The sequence below is a fragment of the Ambystoma mexicanum genome, unplaced genomic scaffold (genome assembly GCF_040938575.1).
Source record: "Ambystoma mexicanum isolate Mex_15411 unplaced genomic scaffold, UKY_AmexF1_1 Mex_scaf52, whole genome shotgun sequence".
NCBI lineage: Eukaryota > Metazoa > Chordata > Amphibia > Caudata > Ambystomatidae > Ambystoma > Ambystoma mexicanum.
In genome coordinates this window covers 865,477-890,844 of record NW_027182469.1, presented here as the reverse complement: position 1 = coordinate 890,844, position 25,368 = coordinate 865,477, and the positions used below count along the sequence as shown (strand labels likewise).

Below are 25,368 nucleotides of genomic sequence, written 5' to 3'. Positions count from 1 at the left end.
CCTTCTACTAAAAGGGATCAGCAGAGTGATCGCTAGTAGCAGAAATAAGGCAAGCAAGGCAATCAAGGCTTGTTTTTTTGTTTGGTCTCTTCCTTTTCACGATGCTTCAAAGTCAATGAAAGGTACATGTGCAAAACGCTCATGCATTGGCCGGGAATCGAACCCGGGCCTCCCGCGTGGCAGGCGAGAATTCTACCACTGAACCACCAATGCCTTACATGCTGCACACTGGCGCTACAGTGCTCTGGACCATTACAGCCCAGAGCAGCTGATTTAACAGAGCACTGCAGTGACATGAGGATGGCGCCAGCTCCGGTGGGTGAATGGGAGCTGCGCTGCCCTGGCAGTCCTTCTCACTCACTTGGCCACGAACGGCCACGAACGGCCAGGTTCTATAGACAGGAAAAGTGGACAGAGGCAAGCACACTGGTAGATGAGGGTGGCCTTTGTATGGGTCACTACTCTGAGTGCAGTTCCCTGAGCACCGTGCCTCAGGAAAGCCAGACTTCTACCGCAGGACTCAGGGGATATCTTTGCAGCCACACGAGGCTGACACCCTTTCAATCTGGGCTTCTGGGGTCTTCTGGGAATTATTTGCATAATAGAAGGTTTCCCGCCTTAAGTTGAAACTGCAGTTCCATCTTCTGCTAAAAGAGGGCAGCAGAGTGCTTTCTTTGCGCAGAAAACAGACAAGCAATGCAATCATCTTATCTACCGTTTCCATTTTTCTTTTCCCATGCCTTTTAAAATATCAAGAGACACGTCTACAAAAGTGCCATGCATTGGCCGGGAATCAAACCCGGGCCTCCCGCGTGGCAGGCGAGAATTCTACCACTGAACCACCAATGCCTTACATGCTGCACATTGGCGCTACAGTGCTCTGGACCATTGCAGGCCAGAGCAGCTGATTTAACAGAGCACTGCAGTGACATGAGGATGGCGCCAGCTCCGGTGGGTGAATGGGAGCTGCGCTGCCCTGGCAGTCCTTCTCACTCACTTGGCCACGAACGGCCAGGTTCTATAGACAGGAAAAGTGGACAGAGGCAAGCACACTGGTAGATGAGGGTGGCCTTTGTATGGGTCGCTACTCTGAGTGCAGTTCCCTGAGCACCGTGCCTCAGGAAAGCCAGACTTCTACCGCAGGACTCAGGGGATATCTTTGCAGCCACACAAGGCTGACACCCTTTCAATCTGGGCTTCTGGGGTCTTCTGGGAATTATTTGCATAATAGGTTTCCCGCCTTAAGTTGAAACTGCCGTTCCATCTTCTGCTAAAAGAGGGCAGCAGAGTGCTTTCTTTGCGCAGAAAACAGACAAGCAATGCAATCATCTTATCTACCGTTTCCATTTTTCTTTTCCCATGCCTTTTAAAATATCAAGAGACACGTCTACAAAAGTGCCATGCATTGGCCGGGAATCGAACCCGGGCCTCCCACTTGGGAAGCGAGAATTCTACCACTGAGCTACCAATGCCTGACAAGCAGCATTACTGCGGTAGAGCACTTGATTTAACACACCTGCCAGTTCCATGCGAATGGTCACTCGTAAACTCTTGACTTCTGCTGAAAGCCTCATTGAAGGCCTTTGCAGACGTGTGAGACTGGCACCTACTCGGGCTGGGCCTCTATGAGCTGTTTGCATAATCTGAGATTGCCCTGCTTCCAGTCAAGGCGCAGCGGCCCCTTCTACTAAAAGGGATCAGCAGAGTGATCGCTAGTAGCAGAAATAAGGCAAGCAAGGCAATCAAGGCTTGTTTTTTTGTTCGGTCTCTTCCTTTTCACGATGCTTCAAAGTCAACGAAAGGTACATGTGCAAAACGCTCATGCATTGGCCGGGAATCGAACCCGGGCCTCCCGCGTGGCAGGCGAGAATTCTACCACTGAACCACCAATGCCTTACATGCTGCACACTGGCGCTACAGTGCTCTGGACCATTGCAGCCCAGAGCAGCTGATTTAACAGAGCACTGCAGTGACATGAGGATGGCGCCAGCTCCGGTGGGTGAATGGGAGCTGCGCTGCCCTGGCAGTCCTTCTCACTCACTTGGCCACGAACGGCCAGGTTCTATAGACAGGAAAAGTGGACGGAGGCAAGCACACTGGTAGATGAGGGTGGCCTTTGTATGGGTCGCTACTCTGAGTGCAGTTCCCTGAGCACCGTGCCTCAGGAAAGCCAGACTTCTACTGCAGGACTCAGGGGATATCTTTGCAGCCACACGAGGCTGACACCCTTTCAATCTGGGCTTCTGGGGTCTTCTGGGAATTATTTGCATAATAGAAGGTTTCCCGCCTTAAGTTGAAACTGCAGTTCCATCTTCTGCTAAAAGAGGGCAGCAGAGTGCTTTCTTTGCGCAGAAAACAGACAAGCAATGCAATCATCTTATCTACCGTTTCCATTTTTCTTTTCCCATGCCTTTTAAAATATCAAGAGACACGTCTACAAAAGTGCCATGCATTGGCCGGGAATCGAACCCGGGCCTCCCGCTTGGGAAGCGAGAATTCTACCACTGAACTACCAATGCCTGACAAGCAGCATTACTGCGGTAGAGCGCTTGATTTAACACACCTGCCAGTTCCATGCGAATGGTCACTCGTAAACTCTTGACTTCTGCTGAAAGCCTCATTGAAGGCCTTTGCAGACGTGTGAGACTGGCACCTACTCGGGCTGGGCCTCTATGAGCTGTTTGCATAATCTGAGATTGCCCTGCTTCCAGTCAAGGCGCAGCGGCCCCTTCTTCTAAAAGGGATCAGCAGAGTGATCGCTAGTAGCAGAAATAAGGCAAGCAAGGCAATCAAGGCTTGTTTTTTTTGTTTGGTCTCTTCCTTTTCACGATGCTTCAAAGTCAACGAAAGGTACATGTGCAAAACGCTCATGCATTGGCCGGGAATCGAACCCGGGCCTCCCGCGTGGCAGGCGAGAATTCTACCACTGAACCACCAATGCCTTACATGCTGCACACTGGCGCTACAGTGCTCTGGACCATTTCAGCCCAGAGCAGCTGATTTAACAGAGCACTGCAGTGACATGAGGATGGCGCCAGCTCCGGTGGGTGAATGGGAGCTGCGCTGCCCTGGCAGTCCTTCTCACTCACTTGGCCACGAACGGCCAGGTTCTATAGACAGGAAAAGTCGACAGAGGCAAGCACACTGGTAGATGAGGGTGGCCTTTGTATGGGTCGCTACTCTGAGTGCAGTTCCCTGAGCACCGTGCCTCAGGAAAGCCAGACTTCTACCGCAGGACTCAGGGGATATCTTTGCAGCCACACGAGGCTGACACCCTTTCAATCTGGGCTTCTGGGGTCTTCTGGGAATTATTTGCATAATAGAAGGTTTCCCGCCTTAAGTTGAAACTGCAGTTCCATCTTCTGCTAAAAGAGGGCAGCAGAGTGCTTTCTTTGCGCAGAAAACAGACAAGCAATGCAATCATCTTATCTACCGTTTCCATTTTTCTTTTCCCATGCCTTTTAAAATATCAAGAGACACGTCTACAAAAGTGCCATGCATTGGCCGGGAATCGAACCCGGGCCTCCCGCTTGGGAAGCGAGAATTTTACCACTGAACTACCAATGCTTGACAAGCAGCATTACTGCGGTAGAGCGCTTGATTTAACACACCTGCCAGTTCCATGCGAATGGTCACTCGTAAACTCTTGACTTCTGCTGAAAGCCTCATTGAAGGCCTTTGCAGACGTGTGAGACTGGCACCTACTCGGGCTGGGCCTCTATGAGCTGTTTGCATAATCTGAGATTGCCCTGCTTCCAGTCAAGGCGCAGCGGCCCCTTCTACTAAAAGGGATCAGCAGAGTGATCGCTAGTAGCAGAAATAAGGCAAGCAAGGCAATCAAGGCTTGTTTTTTTTGTTTGGTCTCTTCCTTTTCACGATGCTTCAAAGTCAACGAAAGGTACATGTGCAAAACGCTCATGCATTGGCCGGGAATCGAACCCGGGCCTCCCGCGTGGCAGGCGAGAATTCTACCACTGAACCACCAATGCCTTACATGCTGCACACTGGCGCTACAGTGCTCTGGACCATTTCAGCCCAGAGCAGCTGATTTAACAGAGCACTGCAGTGACATGAGGATGGCGCCAGCTCCGGTGGGTGAATGGGAGCTGCGCTGCCCTGGCAGTCCTTCTCACTCACTTGGCCACGAACGGCCAGGTTCTATAGACAGGAAAAGTCGACAGAGGCAAGCACACTGGTAGATGAGGGTGGCCTTTGTATGGGTCGCTACTCTGAGTGCAGTTCCCTGAGCACCGTGCCTCAGGAAAGCCAGACTTCTACCGCAGGACTCAGGGGATATCTTTGCAGCCACACGAGGCTGACACCCTTTCAATCTGGGCTTCTGGGGTCTTCTGGGAATTATTTGCATAATAGAAGGTTTCCCGCCTTAAGTTGAAACTGCAGTTCCATCTTCTGCTAAAAGAGGGCAGCAGAGTGCTTTCTTTGCGCAGAAAACAGACAAGCAATGCAATCATCTTATCTACCGTTTCCATTTTTCTTTTCCCATGCCTTTTAAAATATCAAGAGACACGTCTACAAAAGTGCCATGCATTGGCCGGGAATCGAACCCGGGCCTCCCGCTTGGGAAGCGAGAATTCTACCACTGAACTACCAATGCTTGACAAGCAGCATTACTGCCGTAGAGCGCTTGATTTAACACACATGCCAGTTCCATGCGAATGGTCACTCGTAAACTCTTGACTTCTGCTGCAAGCCTCATTGAAGGCCTTTGCAGACGTGTGAGACTGGCACCTACTCGGGCTGGGCCTCTATGAGCTGTTTGCATAATCTGAGATTGCCCTGCTTCCAGTCAAGGCGCAGCGGCCCCTTCTACTAAAAGGGATCAGCAGAGTGATCGCTAGTAGCAGAAATAAGGCAAGCAAGGCAATCAAGGCTTGTTTTTTTGTTTGGTCTCTTCCTTTTCACGATGCTTCAAAGTCAATGAAAGGTACATGTGCAAAACGCTCATGCATTGGCCGGGAATCGAACCCGGGCCTCCCGCGTGGCAGGCGAGAATTCTACCACTGAACCACCAATGCCTTACATGCTGCACACTGGCGCTACAGTGCTCTGGACCATTACAGCCCAGAGCAGCTGATTTAACAGAGCACTGCAGTGACATGAGGATGGCGCCAGCTCCGGTGGGTGAATGGGAGCTGCGCTGCCCTGGCAGTCCTTCTCACTCACTTGGCCACGAACGGCCAGGTTCTATAGACAGGAAAAGTGGACAGAGGCAAGCACACTGGTAGATGAGGGTGGACTTTGTATGGGTCGCTACTCTGAGTGCAGTTCCCTGAGCACCGTGCCTCAGGAAAGCCAGACTTCTACTGCAGGACTCAGGGGATATCTTTGCAGCCACACGAGGCTGACACCCTTTCAATCTGGGCTTCTGGGGTCTTCTGGGAATTATTTGCATAATAGAAGGTTTCCCGCCTTAAGTTGAAACTGCAGTTCCATCTTCTGCTAAAAGAGGGCAGCAGAGTGCTTTCTTTGCGCAGAAAACAGACAAGCAATGCAATCATCTTATCTACCGTTTCCATTTTTCTTTTCCCATGCCTTTTAAAATATCAAGAGACACGTCTACAAAAGTGCCATGCATTGGCCGGGAATCAAACCCGGGCCTCCCGCGTGGCAGGCGAGAATTCTACCACTGAACCACCAATGCCTTACATGCTGCACACTGGCGCTACAGTGCTCTGGACCATTGCAGGCCAGAGCAGCTGATTTAACAGAGCACTGCAGTGACATGAGGATGGCGCCAGCTCCGGTGGGTGAATGGGAGCTGCGCTGCCCTGGCAGTCCTTCTCACTCACTTGGCCACGAACGGCCAGGTTCTATAGACAGGAAAAGTGGACAGAGGCAAGCACACTGGTAGATGAGGGTGGCCTTTGTATGGGTCGCTACTCTGAGTGCAGTTCCCTGAGCACCGTGCCTCAGGAAAGCCAGACTTCTACCGCAGGACTCAGGGGATATCTTTGCAGCCACACAAGGCTGACACCCTTTCAATCTGGGCTTCTGGGGTCTTCTGGGAATTATTTGCATAATAGGTTTCCCGCCTTAAGTTGAAACTGCCGTTCCATCTTCTGCTAAAAGAGGGCAGCAGAGTGCTTTCTTTGCGCAGAAAACAGACAAGCAATGCAATCATCTTATCTACCGTTTCCATTTTTCTTTTCCCATGCCTTTTAAAATATCAAGAGACACGTCTACAAAAGTGCCATGCATTGGCCGGGAATCGAACCCGGGCCTCCCACTTGGGAAGCGAGAATTCTACCACTGAGCTACCAATGCCTGACAAGCAGCATTACTGCGGTAGAGCACTTGATTTAACACACCTGCCAGTTCCATGCGAATGGTCACTCGTAAACTCTTGACTTCTGCTGAAAGCCTCATTGAAGGCCTTTGCAGACGTGTGAGACTGGCACCTACTCGGGCTGGGCCTCTATGAGCTGTTTGCATAATCTGAGATTGCCCTGCTTCCAGTCAAGGCGCAGCGGCCCCTTCTACTAAAAGGGATCAGCAGAGTGATCGCTAGTAGCAGAAATAAGGCAAGCAAGGCAATCAAGGCTTGTTTTTTTGTTCGGTCTCTTCCTTTTCACGATGCTTCAAAGTCAACGAAAGGTACATGTGCAAAACGCTCATGCATTGGCCGGGAATCGAACCCGGGCCTCCCGCGTGGCAGGCGAGAATTCTACCACTGAACCACCAATGCCTTACATGCTGCACACTGGCGCTACAGTGCTCTGGACCATTGCAGCCCAGAGCAGCTGATTTAACAGAGCACTGCAGTGACATGAGGATGGCGCCAGCTCCGGTGGGTGAATGGGAGCTGCGCTGCCCTGGCAGTCCTTCTCACTCACTTGGCCACGAACGGCCACGAACGGCCAGGTTCTATAGACAGGAAAAGTGGACAGAGGCAAGCACACTGGTAGATGAGGGTGGCCTTTGTATGGGTCGCTACTCTGAGTGCAGTTCCCTGAGCACCGTGCCTCAGGAAAGCCAGACTTCTACCGCAGGACTCAGGGGATATCTTTGCAGCCACACGAGGCTGACACCCTTTCAATCTGGGCTTCTGGGGTCTTCTGGGAATTATTTGCATAATAGAAGGTTTCCCGCCTTAAGTTGAAACTGCAGTTCCATCTTCTGCTAAAAGAGGGCAGCAGAGTGCTTTCTTTGCGCAGAAAACAGACAAGCAATGCAATCATCTTATCTACCGTTTCCATTTTTCTTTTCCCATGCCTTTTAAAATATCAAGAGACACGTCTACAAAAGTGCCATGCATTGGCCGGGAATCAAACCCGGGCCTCCCGCGTGGCAGGCGAGAATTCTACCACTGAACCACCAATGCCTTACATGCTGCACACTGGCGCTACAGTGCTCTGGACCATTGCAGGCCAGAGCAGCTGATTTAACAGAGCACTGCAGTGACATGAGGATGGCGCCAGCTCCGGTGGGTGAATGGGAGCTGCGCTGCCCTGGCAGTCCTTCTCACTCACTTGGCCACGAACGGCCAGGTTCTATAGACAGGAAAAGTGGACAGAGGCAAGCACACTGGTAGATGAGGGTGGCCTTTGTATGGGTCGCTACTCTGAGTGCAGTTCCCTGAGCACCGTGCCTCAGGAAAGCCAGACTTCTACCGCAGGACTCAGGGGATATCTTTGCAGCCACACAAGGCTGACACCCTTTCAATCTGGGCTTCTGGGGTCTTCTGGGAATTATTTGCATAATAGGTTTCCCGCCTTAAGTTGAAACTGCCGTTCCATCTTCTGCTAAAAGAGGGCAGCAGAGTGCTTTCTTTGCGCAGAAAACAGACAAGCAATGCAATCATCTTATCTACCGTTTCCATTTTTCTTTTCCCATGCCTTTTAAAATATCAAGAGACACGTCTACAAAAGTGCCATGCATTGGCCGGGAATCGAACCCGGGCCTCCCACTTGGGAAGCGAGAATTCTACCACTGAGCTACCAATGCCTGACAAGCAGCATTACTGCGGTAGAGCACTTGATTTAACACACCTGCCAGTTCCATGCGAATGGTCACTCGTAAACTCTTGACTTCTGCTGAAAGCCTCATTGAAGGCCTTTGCAGACGTGTGAGACTGGCACCTACTCGGGCTGGGCCTCTATGAGCTGTTTGCATAATCTGAGATTGCCCTGCTTCCAGTCAAGGCGCAGCGGCCCCTTCTACTAAAAGGGATCAGCAGAGTGATCGCTAGTAGCAGAAATAAGGCAAGCAAGGCAATCAAGGCTTGTTTTTTTGTTCGGTCTCTTCCTTTTCACGATGCTTCAAAGTCAACGAAAGGTACATGTGCAAAACGCTCATGCATTGGCCGGGAATCGAACCCGGGCCTCCCGCGTGGCAGGCGAGAATTCTACCACTGAACCACCAATGCCTTACATGCTGCACACTGGCGCTACAGTGCTCTGGACCATTGCAGCCCAGAGCAGCTGATTTAACAGAGCACTGCAGTGACATGAGGATGGCGCCAGCTCCGGTGGGTGAATGGGAGCTGCGCTGCCCTGGCAGTCCTTCTCACTCACTTGGCCACGAACGGCCAGGTTCTATAGACAGGAAAAGTGGACAGAGGCAAGCACACTGGTAGATGAGGGTGGCCTTTGTATGGGTCGCTACTCTGAGTGCAGTTCCCTGAGCACCGTGCCTCAGGAAAGCCAGACTTCTACCGCAGGACTCAGGGGATATCTTTGCAGCCACACGAGGCTGACACCCTTTCAATCTGGGCTTCTGGGGTCTTCTGGGAATTATTTGCATAATAGAAGGTTTCCCGCCTTAAGTTGAAACTGCAGTTCCATCTTCTGCTAAAAGAGGGCAGCAGAGTGCTTTCTTTGCGCAGAAAACAGACAAGCAATGCAATCATCTTATCTACCGTTTCCATTTTTCTTTTCCCATGCCTTTTAAAATATCAAGAGACACGTCTACAAAAGTGCCATGCATTGGCCGGGAATCGAACCCGGGCCTCCCGCTTGGGAAGCGAGAATTCTACCACTGAACTACCAATGCTTGACAAGCAGCATTACTGCGGTAGAGCGCTTGATTTAACACACCTGCCAGTTCCATGCGAATGGTCACTCGTAAACTCTTGACTTCTGCTGAAAGCCTCATTGAAGGCCTTTGCAGACGTGTGAGACTGGCACCTACTCGGGCTGGGCCTCTATGAGCTGTTTGCATAATCTGAGATTGCCCTGCTTCCAGTCAAGGCGCAGCGGCCCCTTCTACTAAAAGGGATCAGCAGAGTGATCGCTAGTAGCAGAAATAAGGTAAGCAAGGCAATCAAGGCTTGTTTTTTTTGTTTGGTCTCTTCCTTTTCACGATGCTTCAAAGTCAACGAAAGGTACATGTGCAAAACGCTCATGCATTGGCCGGGAATCGAACCCGGACCTCCCGCGTGGGAGGCGAGAATTCTACCACTGAACCACCAATGCCTTACATGCTGCACACTGGCGCTACAGTGCTCTGGACCATTTCAGCCCAGAGCAGCTGATTTAACAGAGCACTGCAGTGACATGAGGATGGCGCCAGCTCCGGTGGGTGAATGGGAGCTGCGCTGCCCTGGCAGTCCTTCTCACTCACTTGGCCACGAACGGCCAGGTTCTATAGACAGGAAAAGTCGACAGAGGCAAGCACACTGGTAGATGAGGGTGGCCTTTGTATGGGTCGCTACTCTGAGTGCAGTTCCCTGAGCACCGTGCCTCAGGAAAGCCAGACTTCTACCGCAGGACTCAGGGGATATCTTTGCAGCCACACGAGGCTGACACCCTTTCAATCTGGGCTTCTGGGGTCTTCTGGGAATTATTTGCATAATAGAAGGTTTCCCGCCTTAAGTTGAAACTGCAGTTCCATCTTCTGCTAAAAGAGGGCAGCAGAGTGCTTTCTTTGCGCAGAAAACAGACAAGCAATGCAATCATCTTATCTACCGTTTCCATTTTTCTTTTCCCATGCCTTTTAAAATATCAAGAGACACGTCTACAAAAGTGCCATGCATTGGCCGGGAATCGAACCAGGGCCTCCCGCTTGGGAAGCGAGAATTCTACCACTGAACTACCAATGCCTGACAAGCAGCATTACTGCGGTAGAGCGCTTGATTTAACACACCTGCCAGTTCCATGCGAATGGTCACTCGTAAACTCTTGACTTCTGCTGAAAGCCTCATTGAAGGCCTTTGCAGACGTGTGAGACTGGCACCTACTCGGGCTGGGCCTCTATGAGCTGTTTGCATAATCTGAGATTGCCCTGCTTCCAGTCAAGGCGCAGCGGCCCCTTCTTCTAAAAGGGATCAGCAGAGTGATCGCTAGTAGCAGAAATAAGGCAAGCAAGGCAATCAAGGCTTGTTTTTTTTGTTTGGTCTCTTCCTTTTCACGATGCTTCAAAGTCAACGAAAGGTACATGTGCAAAACGCTCATGCATTGGCCGGGAATCGAACCCGGGCCTCCCGCGTGGCAGGCGAGAATTCTACCACTGAACCACCAATGCCTTACATGCTGCACACTGGCGCTACAGTGCTCTGGACCATTTCAGCCCAGAGCAGCTGATTTAACAGAGCACTGCAGTGACATGAGGATGGCGCCAGCTCCGGTGGGTGAATGGGAGCTGCGCTGCCCTGGCAGTCCTTCTCACTCACTTGGCCACGAACGGCCAGGTTCTATAGACAGGAAAAGTCGACAGAGGCAAGCACACTGGTAGATGAGGGTGGCCTTTGTATGGGTCGCTACTCTGAGTGCAGTTCCCTGAGCACCGTGCCTCAGGAAAGCCAGACTTCTACCGCAGGACTCAGGGGATATCTTTGCAGCCACACGAGGCTGACACCCTTTCAATCTGGGCTTCTGGGGTCTTCTGGGAATTATTTGCATAATAGAAGGTTTCCCGCCTTAAGTTGAAACTGCAGTTCCATCTTCTGCTAAAAGAGGGCAGCAGAGTGCTTTCTTTGCGCAGAAAACAGACAAGCAATGCAATCATCTTATCTACCGTTTCCATTTTTCTTTTCCCATGCCTTTTAAAATATCAAGAGACACGTCTACAAAAGTGCCATGCATTGGCCGGGAATCGAACCCGGGCCTCCCGCTTGGGAAGCGAGAATTCTACCACTGAACTACCAAAGCTTGACAAGCAGCATTACTGCCGTAGAGCGCTTGATTTAACACACATGCCAGTTCCATGCGAATGGTCACTCGTAAACTCTTGACTTCTGCTGAAAGCCTCATTGAAGGCCTTTGCAGACGTGTGAGACTGGCACCTACTCGGGCTGGGCCTCTATGAGCTGTTTGCATAATCTGAGATTGCCCTGCTTCCAGTCAAGGCGCAGCGGCCCCTTCTACTAAAAGGGATCAGCAGAGTGATCGCTAGTAGCAGAAATAAGGCAAGCAAGGCAATCAAGGCTTGTTTTTTTGTTTGGTCTCTTCCTTTTCACGATGCTTCAAAGTCAATGAAAGGTACATGTGCAAAACGCTCATGCATTGGCCGGGAATCGAACCCGGGCCTCCCGCGTGGCAGGCGAGAATCCTACCACTGAACCACCAATGCCTTACATGCTGCACACTGGCGCTACAGTGCTCTGGACCATTACAGCCCAGAGCAGCTGATTTAACAGAGCACTGCAGTGACATGAGGATGGCGCCAGCTCCGGTGGGTGAATGGGAGCTGCGCTGCCCTGGCAGTCCTTCTCACTCACTTGGCCACGAACGGCCAGGTTCTATAGACAGGAAAAGTGGACAGAGGCAAGCACACTGGTAGATGAGGGTGGACTTTGTATGGGTCGCTACTCTGAGTGCAGTTCCCTGAGCACCGTGCCTCAGGAAAGCCAGACTTCTACTGCAGGACTCAGGGGATATCTTTGCAGCCACACGAGGCTGACACCCTTTCAATCTGGGCTTCTGGGGTCTTCTGGGAATTATTTGCATAATAGAAGGTTTCCCGCCTTAAGTTGAAACTGCAGTTCCATCTTCTGCTAAAAGAGGGCAGCAGAGTGCTTTCTTTGCGCAGAAAACAGACAAGCAATGCAATCATCTTATCTACCGTTTCCATTTTTCTTTTCCCATGCCTTTTAAAATATCAAGAGACACGTCTACAAAAGTGCCATGCATTGGCCGGGAATCGAACCCGGGCCTCCCGCTTGGGAAGCGAGAATTCTACCACTGAACTACCAATGCCTGACAAGCAGCATTACTGCGGTAGAGCGCTTGATTTAACACACCTGCCAGTTCCATGCGAATGGTCACTCGTAAACTCTTGACTTCTGCTGAAAGCCTCATTGAAGGCCTTTGCAGACGTGTGAGACTGTCACCTACTCAGGCTGGGCCTCTATGAGCTGTTTGCATAATCTGAGATTGCCCTGCTTCCAGTCAAGGCGCAGCGGCCCCTTCTACTAAAAGGGATCAGCAGAGTGATCGCTAGTAGCAGAAATAAGGCAAGCAAGGCAATCAAGGCTTGTTTTTTTGTTCGGTCTCTTCCTTTTCACGATGCTTCAAAGTCAACGAAAGGTACATGTGCAAAACGCTCATGCATTGGCCGGGAATCGAACCCGGGCCTCCCGCGTGGCAGGCGAGAATTCTACCACTGAACCACCAATGCCTTACATGCTGCACACTGGCGCTACAGTGCTCTGGACCATTGCAGGCCAGAGCAGCTGATTTAACAGAGCACTGCAGTGACATGAGGATGGCGCCAGCTCCGGTGGGTGAATGGGAGCTGCGCTGCCCTGGCAGTCCTTCTCACTCACTTGGCCACGAACGGCCAGGTTCTATAGACAGGAAAAGTGGACAGAGGCAAGCACACTGGTAGATGAGGGTGGCCTTTGTATGGGTCGCTACTCTGAGTGCAGTTCCCTGAGCACCGTGCCTCAGGAAAGCCAGACTTCTACTGCAGGACTCAGGGGATATCTTTGCAGCCACACGAGGCTGACACCCTTTCAATCTGGGCTTCTGGGGTCTTCTGGGAATTATGTGCATAATAGGTTTCCCGCCTTAAGTTGAAACTGCCGTTCCATCTTCTGCTAAAAGAGGGCAGCAGAGTGCTTTCTTTGCGCAGAAAACAGACACGCAATGCAATCATCTTATCTACCGTTTCCATTTTTCTTTTCCCATGCCTTTTAAAATATCAAGAGACACGTCTACAAAAGTGCCATGCATTGGCCGGGAATCGAACCCGGGCCTCCCGCTTGGGAAGTGAGAATTCTACCACTGAACTACCAATGCCTGACAAGCAGCATTACTGCGGTAGAGCACTTGATTTAACACACCTGCCAGTTCCATGCGAATGGTCACTCGTAAACTCTTGACTTCTGCTGAAAGCCTCATTGAAGGCCTTTGCAGACGTGTGAGACTGGCACCTACTCGGGCTGGGCCTCTATGAGCTGTTTGCATAATCTGAGATTGCCCTGCTTCCAGTCAAGGCGCAGCGGCCCCTTCTTCTAAAAGGGATCAGCAGAGTGATCGCTAGTAGCAGAAATAAGGCAAGCAAGGCAATCAAGGCTTGTTTTTTTTGTTTGGTCTCTTCCTTTTCACGATGCTTCAAAGTCAACGAAAGGTACATGTGCAAAACGCTCATGCATTGGCCGGGAATCGAACCCGGGCCTCCCGCGTGGCAGGCGAGAATTCTACCACTGAACCACCAATGCCTTACATGCTGCACACTGGCGCTACAGTGCTCTGGACCATTTCAGCCCAGAGCAGCTGATTTAACAGAGCACTGCAGTGACATGAGGATGGCGCCAGCTCCGGTGGGTGAATGGGAGCTGCGCTGCCCTGGCAGTCCTTCTCACTCACTTGGCCACGAACGGCCAGGTTCTATAGACAGGAAAAGTCGACAGAGGCAAGCACACTGGTAGATGAGGGTGGCCTTTGTATGGGTCGCTACTCTGAGTGCAGTTCCCTGAGCACCGTGCCTCAGGAAAGCCAGACTTCTACCGCAGGACTCAGGGGATATCTTTGCAGCCACACGAGGCTGACACCCTTTCAATCTGGGCTTCTGGGGTCTTCTGGGAATTATTTGCATAATAGAAGGTTTCCCGCCTTAAGTTGAAACTGCAGTTCCATCTTCTGCTAAAAGAGGGCAGCAGAGTGCTTTCTTTGCGCAGAAAACAGACAAGCAATGCAATCATCTTATCTACCGTTTCCATTTTTCTTTTCCCATGCCTTTTAAAATATCAAGAGACACGTCTACAAAAGTGCCATGCATTGGCCGGGAATCGAACCCGGGCCTCCCGCTTGGGAAGAGAGAATTCTACCACTGAACTACCAATGCTTGACAAGCAGCATTACTGCGGTAGAGCGCTTGATTTAACACACCTGCCAGTTCCATGCGAATGGTCACTCGTAAACTCTTGACTTCTGCTGAAAGCCTCATTGAAGGCCTTTGCAGACGTGTGAGACTGGCACCTACTCGGGCTGGGCCTCTATGAGCTGTTTGCATAATCTGAGATTGCCCTGCTTCCAGTCAAGGCGCAGCGGCCCCTTCTACTAAAAGGGATCAGCAGAGTGATCGCTAGTAGCAGAAATAAGGCAAGCAAGGCAATCAAGGCTTGTTTTTTTGTTTGGTCTCTTCCTTTTCACGATGCTTCAAAGTCAATGAAAGGTACATGTGCAAAACGCTCATGCATTGGCCGGGAATCGAACCCGGGCCTCCCGCGTGGCAGGCGAGAATTCTACCACTGAACCACCAATGCCTTACATGCTGCACACTGGCGCTACAGTGCTCTGGACCATTACAGCCCAGAGCAGCTGATTTAACAGAGCACTGCAGTGACATGAGGATGGCGCCAGCTCCGGTGGGTGAATGGGAGCTGCGCTGCCCTGGCAGTCCTTCTCACTCACTTGGCCACGAACGGCCAGGTTCTATAGACAGGAAAAGTGGACAGAGGCAAGCACACTGGTAGATGAGGGTGGCCTTTGTATGGGTCGCTACTCTGAGTGCAGTTCCCTGAGCACCGTGCCTCAGGAAAGCCAGACTTCTACTGCAGGACTCAGGGGATATCTTTGCAGCCACACGAGGCTGACACCCTTTCAATCTGGGCTTCTGGGGTCTTCTGGGAATTATTTGCATAATAGAAGGTTTCCCGCCTTAAGTTGAAACTGCAGTTCCATCTTCTGCTAAAAGAGGGCAGCAGAGTGCTTTCTTTGCGCAGAAAACAGACAAGCAATGCAATCATCTTATCTACCGTTTCCATTTTTCTTTTCCCATGCCTTTTAAAATATCAAGAGACACGTCTACAAAAGTGCCATGCATTGGCCGGGAATCGAACCCGGGCCTCCCGCTTGGGAAGCGAGAATTCTACCACTGAACTACCAATGCCTGACAAGCAGCATTACTGCGGTAGAGCGCTTGATTTAACACACCTGCCAGTTCCATGCGAATGGTCACTCGTAAACTCTTGACTTCTGCTGAAAGCCTCATTGAAGGCCTTTGCAGACGTGTGAGACTGGCACCTACTCGGGCTGGGCCTCTATGAGCTGTTTGCATAATCTGAGATTGCCCTGCTTCCAGTCAAGGCGCAGCGGCCCCTTCTTCTAAAAGGGATCAGCAGAGTGATCGCTAGTAGCAGAAATAAGGCAAGCAAGGCAATCAAGGCTTGTTTTTTTTGTTTGGTCTCTTCCTTTTCACGATGCTTCAAAGTCAACGAAAGGTACATGTGCAAAACGCTCATGCATTGGCCGGGAATCGAACCCGGGCCTCCCGCGTGGCAGGCGAGAATTCTACCACTGAACCACCAATGCCTTACATGCTGCACACTGGCGCTACAGTGCTCTGGACCATTTCAGCCCAGAGCAGCTGATTTAACAGAGCACTGCAGTGACATGAGGATGGCGCCAGCTCCGGTGGGTGAATGGGAGCTGCGCTGCCCTGGCAGTCCTTCTCACTCACTTGGCCACGAACGGCCAGGTTCTATAGACAGGAAAAGTCGACAGAGGCAAGCACACTGGTAGATGAGGGTGGCCTTTGTATGGGTCGCTACTCTGAGTGCAGTTCCCTGAGCACCGTGCCTCAGGAAAGCCAGACTTCTACCGCAGGACTCAGGGGATATCTTTGCAGCCACACGAGGCTGACACCCTTTCAATCTGGGCTTCTGGGGTCTTCTGGGAATTATTTGCATAATAGAAGGTTTACCGCCTTAAGTTGAAACTGCAGTTCCATCTTCTGCTAAAAGAGGGCAGCAGAGTGCTTTCTTTGCGCAGAAAACAGACAAGCAATGCAATCATCTTATCTACCGTTTCCATTTTTCTTTTCCCATGCCTTTTAAAATATCAAGAGACACGTCTACAAAAGTGCCATGCATTGGCCGGGAATCGAACCCGGGCCTCCCGCTTGGGAAGCGAGAATTCTACCACTGAACTACCAATGCTTGACAAGCAGCATTACTGCCGTAGAGCGCTTGATTTAACACACATGCCAGTTCCATGCGAATGGTCACTCGTAAACTCTTGACTTCTGCTGAAAGCCTCATTGAAGGCCTTTGCAGACGTGTGAGACTGGCACCTACTCGGGCTGGGCCTCTATGAGCTGTTTGCATAATCTGAGATTGCCCTGCTTCCAGTCAAGGCGCAGCGGCCCCTTCTACTAAAAGGGATCAGCAGAGTGATCGCTAGTAGCAGAAATAAGGCAAGCAAGGCAATCAAGGCTTGTTTTTTTGTTTGGTCTCTTCCTTTTCACGATGCTTCAAAGTCAATGAAAGGTACATGTGCAAAACGCTCATGCATTGGCCGGGAATCGAACCCGGGCCTCCCGCGTGGCAGGCGAGAATTCTACCACTGAACCACCAATGCCTTACATGCTGCACACTGGCGCTACAGTGCTCTGGACCATTACAGCCCAGAGCAGCTGATTTAACAGAGCACTGCAGTGACATGAGGATGGCGCCAGCTCCGGTGGGTGAATGGGAGCTGCGCTGCCCTGGCAGTCCTTCTCACTCACTTGGCCACGAACGGCCAGGTTCTATAGACAGGAAAAGTGGACAGAGGCAAGCACACTGGTAGATGAGGGTGGACTTTGTATGGGTCGCTACTCTGAGTGCAGTTCCCTGAGCACCGTGCCTCAGGAAAGCCAGACTTCTACTGCAGGACTCAGGGGATATCTTTGCAGCCACACGAGGCTGACACCCTTTCAATCTGGGCTTCTGGGGTCTTCTGGGAATTATTTGCATAATAGAAGGTTTCCCGCCTTAAGTTGAAACTGCAGTTCCATCTTCTGCTAAAAGAGGGCAGCAGAGTGCTTTCTTTGCGCAGAAAACAGACAAGCAATGCAATCATCTTATCTACCGTTTCCATTTTTCTTTTCCCATGCCTTTTAAAATATCAAGAGACACGTCTACAAAAGTGCCATGCATTGGCCGGGAATCGAACCCGGGCCTCCCGCTTGGGAAGCGAGAATTCTACCACTGAACTACCAATGCCTGACAAGCAGCATTACTGCGGTAGAGCGCTTGATTTAACACACCTGCCAGTTCCATGCGAATGGTCACTCGTAAACTCTTGACTTCTGCTGAAAGCCTCATTGAAGGCCTTTGCAGACGTGTGAGACTGTCACCTACTCGGGCTGGGCCTCTATGAGCTGTTTGCATAATCTGAGATTGCCCTGCTTCCAGTCAAGGCGCAGCGGCCCCTTCTACTAAAAGGGATCAGCAGAGTGATCGCTAGTAGCAGAAATAAGGCAAGCAAGGCAATCAAGGCTTGTTTTTTTGTTCGGTCTCTTCCTTTTCACGATGCTTCAAAGTCAACGAAAGGTACATGTGCAAAACGCTCATGCATTGGCCGGGAATCGAACCCGGGCCTCCCGCGTGGCAGGCGAGAATTCTTCCACTGAACCACCAATCCCTTACATGCTGCACACTGGCGCTACAGTGCTCTGGACCATTGCAGGCCAGAGCAGCTGATTTAACAGAGCACTGCAGTGACATGAGGATGGCGCCAGCTCCGGTGGGTGAATGGGAGCTGCGCTGCCCTGGCAGTCCTTCTCACTCACTTGGCCACGAACGGCCAGGTTCTATAGACAGGAAAAGTGGACAGAGGCAAGCACACTGGTAGATGAGGGTGGCCTTTGTATGGGTCGCTACTCTGAGTGCAGTTCCCTGAGCACCGTGCCTCAGGAAAGCCAGACTTCTACTGCAGGACTCAGGGGATATCTTTGCAGCCACACGAGGCTGACACCCTTTCAATCTGGGCTTCTGGGGTCTTCTGGGAATTATGTGCATAATAGGTTTCCCGCCTTAAGTTGAAACTGCCGTTCCATCTTCTGCTAAAAGAGGGCAGCAGAGTGCTTTCTTTGCGCAGAAAACAGACAAGCAATGCAATCATCTTATCTACCGTTTCCATTTTTCTTTTCCCATGCCTTTTAAAATATCAAGAGACACGTCTACAAAAGTGCCATGCATTGGCCGGGAATCGAACCCGGGCCTCCCGCTTGGGAAGTGAGAATTCTACCACTGAACTACCAATGCCTGACAAGCAACATTACTGCGGTAGAGCACTTGATTTAACACACCTGCCAGTTCCATGCGAATGGTCACTCGTAAACTCTTGACTTCTGCTGAAAGCCTCATTGAAGGCCTTTGCAGACGTGTGAGACTGGCACCTACTCGGGCTGGGCCTCTATGAGCGTTTTGCATAATCTGAGATTGCCCTGCTTCCAGTCAAGGCGCAGCGGCCCCTTCTACTAAAAGGGATCAGCAGAGTGATCGCTAGTAGCAGAAATAAGGCAAGCAAGGCAATCAAGGCTTGTTTTTTTCTTTGGTCTCTTCCTTTTCACGATGCTTCAAAGTCAACGAAAGGTACATGTGCAAAATGCTCATGCATTGGCCAGGAATCGAACCCGGGCCTCCCGCGTGGCAGGCGAGAATTCTACCACTGAACCACCAATGCCTTACATGCTGCACACTGGCGCTACAGTGCTCTGGACCATTACAGCCCAGAGCAGCTGATTTAACAGAGCACTGCAGTGACATGAGGATGGCGCCAGCTCCGGTGGGTGAATGGGAGCTGCGCTGCCCTGGCAGTCCTTCTCACTCACTTGGCCACGAACGGCCAGGTTCTATAGACAGGAAAAGTGGACAGAGGCAAGCACACTGGTAGATGAGGGTGGACTTTGTATGGGTCGCTACTCTGAGTGCAGTTCCCTGAGCACCGTGCCTCAGGAAAGCCAGACTTCTACTGCAGGACTCAGGGGATATCTTTGCAGCCACACGAGGCTGACACCCTTTCAATCTGGGCTTCTGGGGTCTTCTGGGAATTATTTGCATAATAGAAGGTTTCCCGCCTTAAGTTGAAACTGCAGTTCCATCTTCTGCTAAAAGAGGGCAGCAGAGTGCTTTCTTTGCGCAGAAAACAGACAAGCAATGCAATCATCTTATCTACCGTTTCCATTTTTCTTTTCCCATGCCTTTTAAAATATCAAGAGACACGTCTACAAAAGTGCCATGCATTGGCCGGGAATCGAACCCGGGCCTCCCGCTTGGGAAGCGAGAATTCTACCACTGAACTACCAATGCCTGACAAGCAGCATTACTGCGGTAGAGCGCTTGATTTAACACACCTGCCAGTTCCATGCGAATGGTCACTCGTAAACTCTTGACTTCTGCTGAAAGCCTCATTGAAGGCCTTTGCAGACGTGTGAGACTGTCACCTACTCGGGCTGGGCCTCTATGAGCTGTTTGCATAATCTGAGATTGCCCTGCTTCCAGTCAAGGCGCAGCGGCCCCTTCTACTAAAAGGGATCAGCAGAGTGATCGCTAGTAGCAGAAATAAGGCAAGCAAGGCAATCAAGGCTTGTTTTTTTGTTCGGTCTCTTCCTTTTCACGATGCTTCAAAGTCAACGAAAGGTACATGTGCAAAACGCTCATGCATTGGCCGGGAATCGAACCCGGGCCTCCCGCGTGGCAGGCGAGAATTCTACCACTGAACCACCAATGCCTTACATGCTGCACACTGGCGCTACAGTGCTCTGGACCATTGCAGGCCAGAGCAGCTGATTTAACAGAGCACTGCAGTGACATGAGGATGGCGCCAGCTCCGGTGGGTGAATGGGAGCTGCGCTGCCCTGGCAGTCCTTCTCACTCACTTGGCCACGAACGGCCAGGTTCTATAGACAGGAAAAGTGGACAGAGGCAAGCACACTGGTAGATGAGGGTGGCCTTTGTATGGGTCGCTACTCTGAGTGCAGTTCCCTGAGCACCGTGCCTCAGGAAAGCCAGACTTCTACTGCAGGACTCAGGGGATATCTTTGCAGCCACACGAGGCTGACACCCTTTCAATCTGGGCTTCTGGGGTCTTCTGGGAATTATGTGCATAATAGGTTTCCCGCCTTAAGTTGAAACTGCCGTTCCATCTTCTGCTAAAAGAGGGCAGCAGAGTGCTTTCTTTGCGCAGAAAACAGACAAGCAATGCAATCATCTTATCTACCGTTTCCATTTTTCTTTTCCCATGCCTTTTAAAATATCAAGAGACACGTCTACAAAAGTGCCATGCATTGGCCGGGAATCGAACCCGGGCCTCCCGCTTGGGAAGTGAGAATTCTACCACTGAACTACCAATGCCTGACAAGCAACATTACTGCGGTAGAGCACTTGATTTAACACACCTGCCAGTTCCATGCGAATGGTCACTCGTAAACTCTTGACTTCTGCTGAAAGCCTCATTGAAGGCCTTTGCAGACGTGTGAGACTGGCACCTACTCGGGCTGGGCCTCTATGAGCGTTTTGCATAATCTGAGATTGCCCTGCTTCCAGTCAAGGCGCAGCGGCCCCTTCTACTAAAAGGGATCAGCAGAGTGATCGCTAGTAGCAGAAATAAGGCAAGCAAGGCAATCAAGGCTTGTTTTTTTCTTTGGTCTCTTCCTTTTCACGATGCTTCAAAGTCAACGAAAGGTACATGTGCAAAATGCTCATGCATTGGCCAGGAATCGAACCCGGGCCTCCCGCGTGGCAGGCGAGAATTCTACCACTGAACCACCAATGCCTTACATGCTGCACACTGGCGCTACAGTGCTCTGGACCATTGCAGCCCAGAGCAGCTGATTTAACAGAGCACTGCAGTGACATGAGGATGGCGCCAGCTCCGGTGGGTGAATGGGAGCTGCGCTGCCCTGGCAGTCCTTCTCACTCACTTGGCCACGAACGGCTAGGTTCTATAGACAGGAAAAGTGGACAGAGGCAAGCACACTGGTAGATGAGGGTGGCCTTTGTATGGGTCGCTACTCTGAGTGCAGTTCCCTGAGCACCGTGCCTCAGGAAAGCCAGACTTCTACCGCAGGACTCAGGGGATATCTTTGCAGCCACACGAGGCTGACACCCTTTCAATCTGGGCTTCTGGGGTCTTCTGGGAATTATTTGCATAATAGAAGGTTTCCCGCCTTAAGTTGAAACTGCAGTTCCATCTTCTGCTAAAAGAGGGCAGCAGAGTGCTTTCTTTGCGCAGAAAACAGACAAGCAATGCAATCATCTTATCTACCGTTTCCATTTTTCTTTTCCCATGCCTTTTAAAATATCAAGAGACACGTCTACAAAAGTGCCATGCATTGGCCGGGAATCGAACCCAGGCCTCCCGCTTGGGAAGCGAGAATTCTACCACTGAACTACCAATGCTTGACAAGCAGCGTTACTGCGGTAGAGCGCTTGATTTAACACACCTGCCAGTTCCATGCGAATGGTCACTCGTAAACTCTTGACTTCTGCTGAAAGCCTCATTGAAGGCCTTTGCAGACGTGTGAGACTGGCACCTACTCGGGCTGGGCCTCTATGAGCTGTTTGCATAATCTGAGATTGCCCTGCTTCCAGTCAAGGCGCAGCGGCCCCTTCTACTAAAAGGGATCAGCAGAGTGATCGCTAGTAGCAGAAATAAGGCAAGCAAGGCAATCAAGGCTTGTGTTTTTGTTTGGTCTCTTCCTTTTCACGATGCTTCAAAGTCAATGAAAGGTACATGTGCAAAACGCTCATGCATTGGCCGGGAATCGAACCCGGGCCTCCCGCGTGGCAGGCGAGAATTCTACCACTGAACCACCAATGCCTTACATGCTGCACACTGGCGCTACAGTGCTCTGGACCATTACAGCCCAGAGCAGCTGATTTAACAGAGCACTGCAGTGACATGAGGATGGCGCCAGCTCCGGTGGGTGAATGGGAGCTGCGCTGCCCTGGCAGTCCTTCTCACTCACTTGGCCACGAACGGCCAGGTTCTATAGACAGGAAAAGTGGACAGAGGCAAGCACACTGGTAGATGAGGGTGGCCTTTGTATGGGTCGCTACTCTGAGTGCAGTTCCCTGAGCACCGTGCCTCAGGAAAGCCAGACTTCTACTGCAGGACTCAGGGGATATCTTTGCAGCCACACGAGGCTGACACCCTTTCAATCTGGGCTTCTGGGGTCTTCTGGGAATTATGTGCATAATAGGTTTCCCGCCTTAAGTTGAAACTGCCGTTCCATCTTCTGCTAAAAGAGGGCAGCAGAGTGCTTTCTTTGCGCAGAAAACAGACAAGCAATGCAATCATCTTATCTACCGTTTCCATTTTTCTTTTCCCATGCCTTTTAAAATATCAAGAGACACGTCTACAAAAGTGCCATGCATTGGCCGGGAATCGAACCCGGGCCTCCCGCTTGGGAAGCGAGAATTCTACCACTGAACTACCAATGCCTGACAAGCAGCATTACTGCGGTAGAGCGCTTGATTTAACACACCTGCCAGTTCCATGCGAATGGTCACTCGTAAACTCTTGACTTCTGCTGAAAGCCTCATTGAAGGCCTTTGCAGACGTGTGAGACTGGCACCTACTCGGGCTGGGCCTCTATGAGCGTTTTGCATAATCTGAGATTGCCCTGCTTCCAGTCAAGGCGCAGCGGCCCCTTCTACTAAAAGGGATCAGCAGAGTGATCGCTAGTAGCAGAAATAAGGCAAGCAAGGCAATCAAGGCTTGTTTTTTTCTTTGGTCTCTTCCTTTTCACGATGCTTCAAAGTCAACGAAAGGTACATGTGCAAAATGCTCATGCATTGGCCGGGAATCGAACCCGGGCCTCCCGCGTGGCAGGCGAGAATTCTACCACTGAACCACCAATGCCTGACATGCTGCACACTGGCGCTACAGTGCTCTGGACCATTGCAGCCCAGAGCAGCTGATTTAACAGAGCACTGCAGTGACATGAGGATGGCGCCAGCTCCGGTGGGTGAATGGGAGCTGCGCTGCCCTGGCAGTCCTTCTCACTCACTTGGCCACGAACGGCTAGGTTCTATAGACAGGAAAAGTGGACAGAGGCAAGCACACTGGTAGATGAGGGTGGCCTTTGTATGGGTCGCTACTCTGAGTGCAGTTCCCTGAGCACCGTGCCTCAGGAAAGCCAGACTTCTACCGCAGGACTCAGGGGATATCTTTGCAGCCACACGAGGCTGACACCCTTTCAATCTGGGCTTCTGGGGTCTTCTGGGAATTATTTGCATAATAGAAGGTTTCCCGCCTTAAGTTGAAACTGCAGTTCCATCTTCTGCTAAAAGAGGGCAGCAGAGTGCTTTCTTTGCGCAGAAAACAGACAAGCAATGCAATCATCTTATCTACCGTTTCCATTTTTCTTTTCCCATGCCTTTTAAAATATCAAGAGACACGTCTACAAAAGTGCCATGCATTGGCTGGGAATCGAACCCGGGCCTCCCGCTTGGGAAGCGAGAATTCTACCACTGAACTACCAATGCTTGACAAGCAGCATTACTGCGGTAGAGCGCTTGATTTAACACACCTGCCAGTTCCATGCGAATGGTCACTCGTAAACTCTTGACTTCTGCTGAAAGCCTCATTGAAGGCCTTTGCAGACGTGTGAGACTGGCACCTACTCGGGCTGGGCCTCTATGAGCTGTTTGCATAATCTGAGATTGCCCTGCTTCCAGTCAAGGCGCAGCGGCCCCTTCTACTAAAAGGGATCAGCAGAGTGATCGCTAGTAGCAGAAATAAGGCAAGCAAGGCAATCAAGGCTTGTTTTTTTGTTTGGTCTCTTCCTTTTCACGATGCTTCAAAGTCAACGAAAGGTACATGTACAAGGTACATGGAAAAGTGGACAGAGGCAAGCACACTGGTAGATGAGGGTGGCCTTTGTATGGGTCGCTACTCTGAGTGCAGTTCCCTGAGCACCGTGCCTCAGGAAAGCCAGACTTCTACTGCAGGACTCAGGGGATATCTTTGCAGCCACACGAGGCTGGGCTTCTGGGGTCTTCTGGGAATTATTTGCATAATAGAAGGTTTCCCGCCTTAAGTTGAAACTGCAGTTCCATCTTCTGCTAAAAGAGGGCAGCAGACTGCTTTCTTTGCGCAGAAAACAGACAAGCAATGCAATCATCTTATCTACCGTTTCCATTTTTCTTTTCCCATGCCTTTTAAAATATCAAGAGACACGTCTACAAAAGTGCCATGCATTGGCCGGGAATCGAACCCGGGCCTCCAGCTTGGGAAGCGAAAATTCTACCACTGAACTACCAATGCCTGACAAGCACCATTACTGCGGTAGAGCACTTGATTTAACACACCTGCCAGTTCCATGCGAATGGTCACTCGTAAACTCTTGACTTCTGCTGAAAGCCTCATTGAAGGCCTTTGCAGACGTGTGAGACTGGCACCTACTCGGGCTGGGCCTCTATGAGCTGTTTGCATAATCTGAGATTGCCCTGCTTCCATTCAAGGCGCAGCGGCCCCTTCTACTAAAAGGGATCAGCAGAGTGATCGCTAGTAGCAGAAATAAGGCAAGCAAGGCAATCAAGGCTTGTTTTTTTGTTTGGTCTCTTCCTTTTCACGATGCTTCAAAGTCAACGAAAGGTACATGTGCAAAACACTCATGCATTGGCCGGGAATCGAACCCGGGCCTCCCGCGTGGCAGGCGAGAATTCTACCACTGAACCACCAATGCCTTACATGCTGCACACTGGCGCTACAGTGCTCTGGACCATTTCAGGCCAGAGCAGCTGATTTAACAGAGCACTGCAGTGACATGAGGATGGCGCCAGCTCCGGTGGGTGAATGGGAGCTGCGCTGCCCTGGCAGTCCTTCTCACTCACTTGGCCACGAACGGCCAGGTTCTATAGACAGGAAAAGTGGACAGAGGCAAGCACACTGGTAGATGAGGGTGGCCTTTGTATGGGTCGCTACTCTGAGTGCAGTTCCCTGAGCACCGTGCCTCAGGAAAGCCAGACTTCTACCGCAGGACTCAGGGGATATCTTTGCAGCCACACGAGGCTGACACCCTTTCAATCTGGGCTTCTGGGGTCTTCTGGGAATTATTTGCATAATAGAAGGTTTCCCGCCTTAAGTTGAAACTGCAGTTCCATCTTCTGCTAAAAGAGGGCAGCAGAGTGCTTTCTTTGCGCAGAAAACAGACAAGCAATGCAATCATCTTATCTACCGTTTCCATTTT

General features: G+C 51.0%; 33 non-coding genes across 33 annotated transcripts; all 33 read right to left on the bottom strand.

Annotated features, from left to right (window-relative positions):
- Positions 1–142: 142 nt before the first annotated feature.
- On the bottom strand, positions 143–213 carry TRNAG-GCC (transfer RNA glycine (anticodon GCC)). Its single transcript has one exon. It is a non-coding gene; the product is annotated as a tRNA-Gly (tRNA).
- Positions 214–1,822: 1,609 nt separating this feature from the next.
- Positions 1,823–1,893, bottom strand: TRNAG-GCC (transfer RNA glycine (anticodon GCC)). Its single transcript has one exon. It is a non-coding gene; the product is annotated as a tRNA-Gly (tRNA).
- Positions 1,894–2,448: 555 nt separating this feature from the next.
- Positions 2,449–2,519, bottom strand: TRNAG-CCC (transfer RNA glycine (anticodon CCC)). The gene has a single exon. It is a non-coding gene; the product is annotated as a tRNA-Gly (tRNA).
- Positions 2,520–2,870: 351 nt separating this feature from the next.
- Positions 2,871–2,941, bottom strand: TRNAG-GCC (transfer RNA glycine (anticodon GCC)). The gene has a single exon. It is a non-coding gene; the product is annotated as a tRNA-Gly (tRNA).
- A 555-nt stretch (positions 2,942–3,496) lies between these two features.
- On the bottom strand, positions 3,497–3,567 carry TRNAG-CCC (transfer RNA glycine (anticodon CCC)). Its single transcript has one exon. It is a non-coding gene; the product is annotated as a tRNA-Gly (tRNA).
- Positions 3,568–3,918: 351 nt separating this feature from the next.
- On the bottom strand, positions 3,919–3,989 carry TRNAG-GCC (transfer RNA glycine (anticodon GCC)). Its single transcript has one exon. It is a non-coding gene; the product is annotated as a tRNA-Gly (tRNA).
- A 555-nt stretch (positions 3,990–4,544) lies between these two features.
- Positions 4,545–4,615, bottom strand: TRNAG-CCC (transfer RNA glycine (anticodon CCC)). Its single transcript has one exon. It is a non-coding gene; the product is annotated as a tRNA-Gly (tRNA).
- Positions 4,616–4,965: 350 nt separating this feature from the next.
- Positions 4,966–5,036, bottom strand: TRNAG-GCC (transfer RNA glycine (anticodon GCC)). The gene has a single exon. It is a non-coding gene; the product is annotated as a tRNA-Gly (tRNA).
- Positions 5,037–6,635: 1,599 nt separating this feature from the next.
- On the bottom strand, positions 6,636–6,706 carry TRNAG-GCC (transfer RNA glycine (anticodon GCC)). Its single transcript has one exon. It is a non-coding gene; the product is annotated as a tRNA-Gly (tRNA).
- Positions 6,707–8,315: 1,609 nt separating this feature from the next.
- On the bottom strand, positions 8,316–8,386 carry TRNAG-GCC (transfer RNA glycine (anticodon GCC)). The gene has a single exon. It is a non-coding gene; the product is annotated as a tRNA-Gly (tRNA).
- Positions 8,387–8,941: 555 nt separating this feature from the next.
- Positions 8,942–9,012, bottom strand: TRNAG-CCC (transfer RNA glycine (anticodon CCC)). The gene has a single exon. It is a non-coding gene; the product is annotated as a tRNA-Gly (tRNA).
- Positions 9,013–9,363: 351 nt separating this feature from the next.
- On the bottom strand, positions 9,364–9,434 carry TRNAG-CCC (transfer RNA glycine (anticodon CCC)). Its single transcript has one exon. It is a non-coding gene; the product is annotated as a tRNA-Gly (tRNA).
- A 977-nt stretch (positions 9,435–10,411) lies between these two features.
- TRNAG-GCC (transfer RNA glycine (anticodon GCC)) lies at positions 10,412–10,482 on the bottom strand. The gene has a single exon. It is a non-coding gene; the product is annotated as a tRNA-Gly (tRNA).
- Positions 10,483–11,037: 555 nt separating this feature from the next.
- TRNAG-CCC (transfer RNA glycine (anticodon CCC)) lies at positions 11,038–11,108 on the bottom strand. Its single transcript has one exon. It is a non-coding gene; the product is annotated as a tRNA-Gly (tRNA).
- Positions 11,109–12,084: 976 nt separating this feature from the next.
- Positions 12,085–12,155, bottom strand: TRNAG-CCC (transfer RNA glycine (anticodon CCC)). The gene has a single exon. It is a non-coding gene; the product is annotated as a tRNA-Gly (tRNA).
- Positions 12,156–12,505: 350 nt separating this feature from the next.
- TRNAG-GCC (transfer RNA glycine (anticodon GCC)) lies at positions 12,506–12,576 on the bottom strand. The gene has a single exon. It is a non-coding gene; the product is annotated as a tRNA-Gly (tRNA).
- A 552-nt stretch (positions 12,577–13,128) lies between these two features.
- On the bottom strand, positions 13,129–13,199 carry TRNAG-CCC (transfer RNA glycine (anticodon CCC)). Its single transcript has one exon. It is a non-coding gene; the product is annotated as a tRNA-Gly (tRNA).
- Positions 13,200–13,550: 351 nt separating this feature from the next.
- Positions 13,551–13,621, bottom strand: TRNAG-GCC (transfer RNA glycine (anticodon GCC)). The gene has a single exon. It is a non-coding gene; the product is annotated as a tRNA-Gly (tRNA).
- Positions 13,622–14,597: 976 nt separating this feature from the next.
- TRNAG-GCC (transfer RNA glycine (anticodon GCC)) lies at positions 14,598–14,668 on the bottom strand. The gene has a single exon. It is a non-coding gene; the product is annotated as a tRNA-Gly (tRNA).
- Positions 14,669–15,223: 555 nt separating this feature from the next.
- On the bottom strand, positions 15,224–15,294 carry TRNAG-CCC (transfer RNA glycine (anticodon CCC)). The gene has a single exon. It is a non-coding gene; the product is annotated as a tRNA-Gly (tRNA).
- A 351-nt stretch (positions 15,295–15,645) lies between these two features.
- On the bottom strand, positions 15,646–15,716 carry TRNAG-GCC (transfer RNA glycine (anticodon GCC)). The gene has a single exon. It is a non-coding gene; the product is annotated as a tRNA-Gly (tRNA).
- A 555-nt stretch (positions 15,717–16,271) lies between these two features.
- Positions 16,272–16,342, bottom strand: TRNAG-CCC (transfer RNA glycine (anticodon CCC)). Its single transcript has one exon. It is a non-coding gene; the product is annotated as a tRNA-Gly (tRNA).
- Positions 16,343–16,692: 350 nt separating this feature from the next.
- On the bottom strand, positions 16,693–16,763 carry TRNAG-GCC (transfer RNA glycine (anticodon GCC)). The gene has a single exon. It is a non-coding gene; the product is annotated as a tRNA-Gly (tRNA).
- Positions 16,764–17,318: 555 nt separating this feature from the next.
- Positions 17,319–17,389, bottom strand: TRNAG-CCC (transfer RNA glycine (anticodon CCC)). The gene has a single exon. It is a non-coding gene; the product is annotated as a tRNA-Gly (tRNA).
- Positions 17,390–18,362: 973 nt separating this feature from the next.
- TRNAG-CCC (transfer RNA glycine (anticodon CCC)) lies at positions 18,363–18,433 on the bottom strand. The gene has a single exon. It is a non-coding gene; the product is annotated as a tRNA-Gly (tRNA).
- Positions 18,434–19,409: 976 nt separating this feature from the next.
- Positions 19,410–19,480, bottom strand: TRNAG-CCC (transfer RNA glycine (anticodon CCC)). The gene has a single exon. It is a non-coding gene; the product is annotated as a tRNA-Gly (tRNA).
- A 350-nt stretch (positions 19,481–19,830) lies between these two features.
- TRNAG-GCC (transfer RNA glycine (anticodon GCC)) lies at positions 19,831–19,901 on the bottom strand. The gene has a single exon. It is a non-coding gene; the product is annotated as a tRNA-Gly (tRNA).
- A 552-nt stretch (positions 19,902–20,453) lies between these two features.
- On the bottom strand, positions 20,454–20,524 carry TRNAG-CCC (transfer RNA glycine (anticodon CCC)). Its single transcript has one exon. It is a non-coding gene; the product is annotated as a tRNA-Gly (tRNA).
- A 976-nt stretch (positions 20,525–21,500) lies between these two features.
- TRNAG-CCC (transfer RNA glycine (anticodon CCC)) lies at positions 21,501–21,571 on the bottom strand. The gene has a single exon. It is a non-coding gene; the product is annotated as a tRNA-Gly (tRNA).
- A 350-nt stretch (positions 21,572–21,921) lies between these two features.
- TRNAG-GCC (transfer RNA glycine (anticodon GCC)) lies at positions 21,922–21,992 on the bottom strand. Its single transcript has one exon. It is a non-coding gene; the product is annotated as a tRNA-Gly (tRNA).
- Positions 21,993–22,544: 552 nt separating this feature from the next.
- TRNAG-CCC (transfer RNA glycine (anticodon CCC)) lies at positions 22,545–22,615 on the bottom strand. The gene has a single exon. It is a non-coding gene; the product is annotated as a tRNA-Gly (tRNA).
- A 350-nt stretch (positions 22,616–22,965) lies between these two features.
- On the bottom strand, positions 22,966–23,036 carry TRNAG-GCC (transfer RNA glycine (anticodon GCC)). The gene has a single exon. It is a non-coding gene; the product is annotated as a tRNA-Gly (tRNA).
- Positions 23,037–24,793: 1,757 nt separating this feature from the next.
- Positions 24,794–24,864, bottom strand: TRNAG-GCC (transfer RNA glycine (anticodon GCC)). The gene has a single exon. It is a non-coding gene; the product is annotated as a tRNA-Gly (tRNA).
- Positions 24,865–25,368: the final 504 nt, after the last annotated feature.